We start from the raw sequence: 6,484 nt of genomic DNA on the forward strand, positions 1-6,484 counted from the left end.
GTGTTTCATACAAGCTGTTCACTTCTGGAGTATGTCTAGTTCCTGTCGGGCACTTGACGTCCCGATTTGTGGTAACCGCAAATAGTGAGCTTTCTACAGCTTAACTGTTCTTAGGAACAATGATGTGGCGTTTTTTTCCCGAGGTCACTGTTTTTGTTTTGGGTGTTTATATTTTAGCTCGTGGGTTTTCCCCGTTTCCACCTACCGTTTTCCCATTTACCGATTTCTTGGTGTTCCAGAATTCGTTTGGTCTGTTTTGTGTCGGCGTTTTCCTCTCAGATTTGTCTGGTGCGGGTTCTTCTCACTGGGTTTTCCCTTTTCTCTGAACTTGGTTTCCTAACCGTGTATGTTGCTTCGTTGAGCTCCATGAACGTTTTCGGTTTTCGGATCTGTATTAGGTTTTAGTTTTCTGACCGCATTTGTTCGATATTGGTCTCCACTGCATTTTCTTCGACTAATTCTGTTTTCAGTCTCCGGAGTAGTTGTATTTTTTGTAAAAAAATATCCCCATTGATTGTCCATAGAGTTAATTTCATCCTATTAGTTCTGTATGCAGTTTTCCTCTACTTTGAGGTTCGTTGAACTAGTTGGTAAATTCTTTCTATGTGGTATCAATTGCTTTTATTCTGCTCCACCATGTCCCAGCTTCTCCATTTAGTTGAGGGGCCAGCACCTTGACCCATCGTTGTTGCGGGATTTTCACTTCTATTATAACATCCCTCGTTGTGTGTAGGAACAGTATATTCCTCCTATCTTTTCTCTTCGAACTCTGATAACACATCTCTTGCTGCTTGGAGATTTTTTTGTGATAGAAGGTTTGATTCCTCCGGCCAGCCCCGTAGCATTATCTGGTATTGGTAGGTGGTATCCATTTCTGCGAGATTTTCCATGTGCGTTGTTGTGTATGGAATATTATTTAACGTGTTTTCCATCTTGGGGAATTCAGCTCGACGCTTCTGGGTTTCCCCGTGTTCGAGAATGTCTGGATTTCTTCCTTTCATGGTGATATCGGCACACGACGTAGATGTGATACGTTGGTGATGTTTGTAGTGACCATTGTGATTGTTCCCTGTGTCGTGAATGGTATTGAGTGCACCCAGGGAATCCCCTCGTTGGGTGACATGGTAAAACCCTGCTGCCCGTAGTCATACCGGGTCTCTCCTTTGTCGATGTTGTAACGAGGGATTATGGTGTTTCTTGTTTAATTGTCAGTATACCTAACCTAACCTAACCTAACCAAGTGTTTTCTGAGTTTTTTTTTTGGTTTTCAGGTTTTTTCCCGTTTTTGATTCCGCCTTGTTAGGTTCTTGACCGCTCCCATGATGGCTTCGTTAAAGTTTGAAGTCTCTAGTCTCTTAGCTGGTTTAGAGCCTCTCTTAGGGCTATCTCTAATTCAGAACTCGGGTTGTCTGGGTTTGTCTAATTTTGGCCTTAGGGTTTTCCCCCCATGGTTTTTGGTTGCTTCTGGTCCTCTCCGGTTAGGTTTGTTGGTGGTTGGGGCGGGATCTGTTCGGATTTGGAAAACACGTAGTTTTGTGGATTTTTCGCCTCTGTAGTCCAGATGTGATATTCAAGAGCTAGGCAGAGTCCTGGCTTTATGTTCAACGTTCCTAACCCCCTTGTGGTCAGTTCCCCTTTGAGTTCCACGATTGTTAGTTCGCTGAGTTTTTTATTACCGTACTGCATCGTGTGCATCGTGTGCTAAAACATGAAGTCCTGGCCTAATTTACTTTATGTGTATTCGATATTCAAATTCATATGCATGTTGTGTTCCCCGTGTTTTATAGATGGGAGGTTCCAAAAAGACTTAATGCAAAGAGAAAATAATAAAAACTTTACTCACCTTTTCGGGCCTTGTGGTTTTTATAGTATCATGTTATTGACTGCACCAAGGACGCGATTCTGTGTGGTACTGATGAAGTCATGGGTAACTGTATTGCAAACCAGAGGATTGTACGTTTCACAAAATAACACTTTGTTAATTAATACCACTGTACTTTACTTTTTTTTATAATAAGTTTAAAAAATGTGGTAAAAATATGAGATGGTCCTACTGTAACATGAACTCGAGAAAGACAGCAAACCCACCGGCCCATAGGCCGTGAGTCGGCCGTAGCCGGTGTCCCCCCCACCCACGGTCAAACGTGCCACCTCACCACCCAGCCGACGGCTCAGCGAGCAGGCGGGCAGAGAGCGCATCACGACACACTTTTTTCTACAGGTATTAAGAACAGTGTTGGCCTGGCACACCAAAGGCCCATGGATCAGTTTATTTGAGGGGCCCCATAATGAAATACAAATGCCCCAAAAAAATTTACTTCACATTTTAATGAAAAAATTATCACTACCATTTTTGTCTTTAAAAATACATTTATTTAAATTCTGATTTTTTGAATATCGTGATGTATAGTATCAAATGCCTTTGCTGAATCTAAGAAAACAGTAAATATTTTTTTACCATTATATAGTTCATCATATAGAAATTTCGTTACCTCATAAACGGCATTTTCTGTCACTAGACTAGGTCTGGAAGATTCTAAGCGAAGACGATCAGTCAGCCTATGATATTACTAAGTATATTTGAAGATATAATTGTGAATAAAGTAATTTATATATAACCTATTTACGTGGAATATTTTGAAAATGTTATGGAGTATAAAAATGGTAATATAAACATCCAGTCAAAATTGCATGCATCTACGGTCATTTGTTTAAGAGTTACACCAAAAACCAAAATCGATTTTGTCAAAAACTAATTTTGCCTGAAAATTCCTGTTTTTCTTTTGTTTTTCATGGCGTTTTTGAAAACTACTAGGAAATTTTTACTTTTGAACCCCCAAAGTAACAACTTGATTCACTTTCCTATCAGAAAATATACTGTTGAAGCAAATCTAAGCACTTTAACTGTCCTAAATGGTGATGACGGGAACACAACATTTTTAAAAAAAAAACACACATTGTAAAATCAATACATTCATCGCTCCGCTCAAAATCTAAAATGAATGCACATTATTATAAAATCATACATTAATAATCGCTCCACCCAGAATCTAAAATTATAGCCAATCATAATAACTATTTTATTTTCTGTAACCAATGGCAACCTTATATTATATAAATAAATAAAAACAAATATTTGAGTAATATTAGTGAGCTGAATAAAAATGCAAGTGTGGGAAAAAATTTAGCGATTGCATTTCGGGATAAATAGTAACCCATGTACTCGCCTTTGTACAACGATTACTTTAATATAAACATCATCAAGATCGGTTCAGTGGCTGACGAGTCCATAGACTATAAGCTAGTATAAATTATAAGTCAGAGAGTAATATACATTAGTTTTTATATAATATCAAATAACATCTCATCTCATCTTATTCTGGGACGGCGCTCTGTGTAGGCAATCATAGGGTCATATTATGTTTTACGTGTCATTTTCCTATTTGATTTATTTTTTAAATTTATTCGTTACTTATTCGCTATAAAAACAATTGCCATAAAACGATAAAATGATTCATTCTGTAGATCCCTATGACTTTATCTCCCACAGTCTCCGCAGTACATAACATAATTATAATTACGTATTAACATTATGATACTAAAAATATTGTTACATAATCTCTGTTAAATTACCTAATGTTTAAGACGTATGTATGTCTATCAGGTATAACCTACACAAGTTTGGGCATATAAAACGACAAGCACAGTTTTACTTTAGTTTGTATGTACATGTATAAGATACTGAGACAGAGATAACTGCATATATAATTGAACGCATCCTATTAAGACAAAAATAAAATTGTGAGCTGACTCGCAACAGGCAATATCACCTTTGCTCTATAATATATTATACTTGGCGGATGAATACATAGCCGTTAACTTGTAGACTATACAGATATACAATAGTATTACTACAGTTGTGGTTTGACACTTCGACAGTGTACATAAACCGGATGTTTGCCAATCGCACTCGGTACTATAAGTGTTATATAAATATTGTCTCACCCTCTATACCCGTCATGCATGTTGTCAATCGTTGTGTACAGTAAAGTATTTGAGGAGTTGACGATGGCTGATGGATCTTTCCCACTCAGGTTTTATGTATTGTTAACCGTACTTATATTGCTAAATATAATGAATTAAAAATGAATATCGTTGTCAATGAAAAACATTGCCTGCTTTAAAAATGGCGGTCGATTTCAACATTAGTCACAACTGTAGTATAAAGACGGCTTTCTAGTTGTTGTATATATCTATGGTACTACTATATTTCAATTATATGATTTTGGTGCCCAAACTCAACCTTGGTCTGCAAGTGTAAAAATGACCTACTATAACTCAACGAAATACTACAAATTTTTACATCATATCTTATGGCTGAAGTTATAGCTAAGTACTGCACGTCATTATAACCACCAACCTACTTACCACCACTTACGAGCGTATATTAAAATACTATGCCATTACTCATCCGTTATCTCTCGTTAGTCGACTGTATACCCATGCTAACTTAGCTGCAAACAGCAAGTACACAGCGTCAAATTATTTATCTATAGCGATATACCGTTACCACAAAGCGCGTGCCTCAGTGTACATATATATCCAGTTGCAGTTAGTATACGTGTCAAAGTTGCTCACATCGATATTTATTATTTGAGTTTCCTCAATTATAGCTATATCTTATAATCAATAAGTTTAATTTGCTAAACATACCTAACCATAACCACGGTACTGATTATGCAGTACATTTACGCGGTGAAACTGAGTTCCGAAAACTATTCACATTTGGGGTTCGACAGAAATTATCGTTGAAAATAGTAGGTATGGATAATTTTTTCGCAGATATAATTGGTAATCGCAATCGTATATATTATGTAACATAAATATCAACGTTTTTGGGTGTTTGATGCACTGCCTCACGCATTTATAGAATGAAAAATCGTGAATCGATATAGTATTTCGGTCTTAAATATATTTTAGTTATCCATATGTATCAGTGTATCATGCCCGCAGTTTTTTGCCCATTAGTAAATACCATCATCGCGATTTGCGAATCATAAACTATATTACGAACTTCCTCGTGCATAACTGCGTAAGTTCTAAGATTTATATGATATTTATGTATATTATATCTATACATATATAATTGATGTATATAAATTAATGTTTCTTCGTTCTCTAAGTATTAAGAAATTACTGGACCGTTCTCAATAAAAGTTATGTCAATAGTATTGGATGGTGTTTAGCTTGTTTTTTCAACACCTAGATATGTTTCTATAAGTGGCTCACACATGACACATGAATTCAATTTTGGCTGTAGAAAATATTCTATTTTTTGTTTATTTAAATCGCTGTCAATGCAGGTTACAGATTATATTACTATTAAAATAATTAGTAGAAATATGGCGTATAATAAAAAAAAAGTTTTGAACGAAACTTCGTTCTAAAAAGTATCTAAAGCGATGTATTTTCGAATAAAATAAAAAAATATACGTAAATATTACAAGCTCAAAGCGTATAAAATTTAAAATAATATATGTAAATAATCATATAACACATAAGTGAAGTGGCTAGGTGTAGCGTGGTGGTTACATTCAGTCACGAAACGCGCCGGCCAGTGTCACTAGTTCCCAGATGGGTGACCACTTGGGTTTTTACTTTTCAGTGACAAATCCTTGCCACACTTACACACACATGTTCCAGTCCAACAGTACCCTCTCTACTAAACAGCTAATGACCGGGCTTAAAGATCAACAAAACAAAAAAACATAAATTTTATTAGTTCAATTAAATAGGTGGTACAATTTCATTACTAACTGTACATGAGTGAAGCCGGGTAACTCAGCTAAGTATATATATACTTATTACAAATATATAATGTTTTTCATAAAACATTTAAAATACTTAAATACAATTTAAATACTTAAACGCTATGATGTTTCGTGTGCGTGTTATATTGAACTTTTTTCGTACTTTATTTGATTTTTAAACACATATTAAATGTACACGGTTTTTGTAGTTTAATGATCGTTTGGCTTAACACAAATATTACTATACCTAGTATAGAGATAATAATTGTATATGCTTACGAATTTCGTAATTTATTATATTAATTTTATTATAATGTATTGGTGTAATGATGTACAAAATACCTGCAACAGGCCATAAGTATACAATTCAGTGGCGCCAAACACATTTATCTGTAGAAGTAGTTGAATTCAACTTATCTGTGGTAGGTAATATTATATAGATGATAATATGATATATGATGATAGGCGGGTGCTGGCGTGGTATAAATTAATTTTAGTGTTATTTTTTTATGATTATCATTATACAATAGTCAGTTTCTGTTCAAACTTCAAATACTACCATACATAGTATAGACTATTTACATAAGTTTATTTTATATTAGTGGTCTAGATAAAAGACAAGTACTAATAAAAACGCCATGTTACGATAGATAAAGTACCTAGATAGAATATTA

Source organism: Metopolophium dirhodum, chromosome 9, assembly GCF_019925205.1.
Source record: "Metopolophium dirhodum isolate CAU chromosome 9, ASM1992520v1, whole genome shotgun sequence".
In the NCBI taxonomy this organism is placed as follows: domain Eukaryota; kingdom Metazoa; phylum Arthropoda; class Insecta; order Hemiptera; family Aphididae; genus Metopolophium; species Metopolophium dirhodum.